Below are 582 nucleotides of genomic sequence, written 5' to 3'. Positions count from 1 at the left end.
CCCCAGCCGCTAGTGTGGCTGCTCGGAGCAGCTCCCTGTCTTCTGGCCGCTGGGGTAGGTTTGAAGCCCACCGCAGGGTGGAAGCCAGGCCTCGGCTGAGGAACACTGGCTGGACCTGCCAGGAGTGCCAGGAGTGGGTTCCAGATCGGGAGAGCTATGTGTCCCACATGAAAAAGAGCCACGGTCGGACATTGAAGTGGTACCCGTGCCGGCAGTGTGAACTATCCTTCCACACCCCCAACAGCCTGCGCAAACACATCCGCAACAACCATGACACAGTAAAGAAGGTCTACACCTGCGGGTACTGCACAGAGGACAGCCCCAGCTTTCCTCGGCCCTCCCTCCTGGAGAGCCACATCAGCCTTATGCATGGCATCAGAAACCCTGATTTGAGCCAAACGTCCAAAGTCAAACCTCCAGGTGGACATTCCCCTCAGGTGAACCATCTGAAAAGACCAGTCAGTGGAGTAGGGGACGCTCCAGGCACCAGCAATGGCACAACCGTCTCTTCCACCAAAAGGCACAAGTCCCTTTTTCAGTGCGCGAAATATAGTTTTGCCACAGACTCGGGGCTCGAGTTTC

The 582-nt window shown here is 57.2% G+C and overlaps 1 pseudogene; it reads left to right on the top strand.

Annotated features, from left to right (window-relative positions):
- Positions 1-5: 5 nt before the first annotated feature.
- LOC108525741 (zinc finger protein 592 pseudogene) lies at positions 6-578 on the top strand (annotated as a pseudogene).
- Positions 579-582: the final 4 nt, after the last annotated feature.

Source organism: Rhinopithecus bieti, unplaced genomic scaffold (assembly GCF_001698545.2).
Source record: "Rhinopithecus bieti isolate Rb0 unplaced genomic scaffold, ASM169854v2 repeat_22154, whole genome shotgun sequence".
In the NCBI taxonomy this organism is placed as follows: domain Eukaryota; kingdom Metazoa; phylum Chordata; class Mammalia; order Primates; family Cercopithecidae; genus Rhinopithecus; species Rhinopithecus bieti.
The sequence above is the reverse complement of the archived record's forward strand: the minus strand, read 5'-3'. Positions and strand labels throughout refer to the sequence as shown.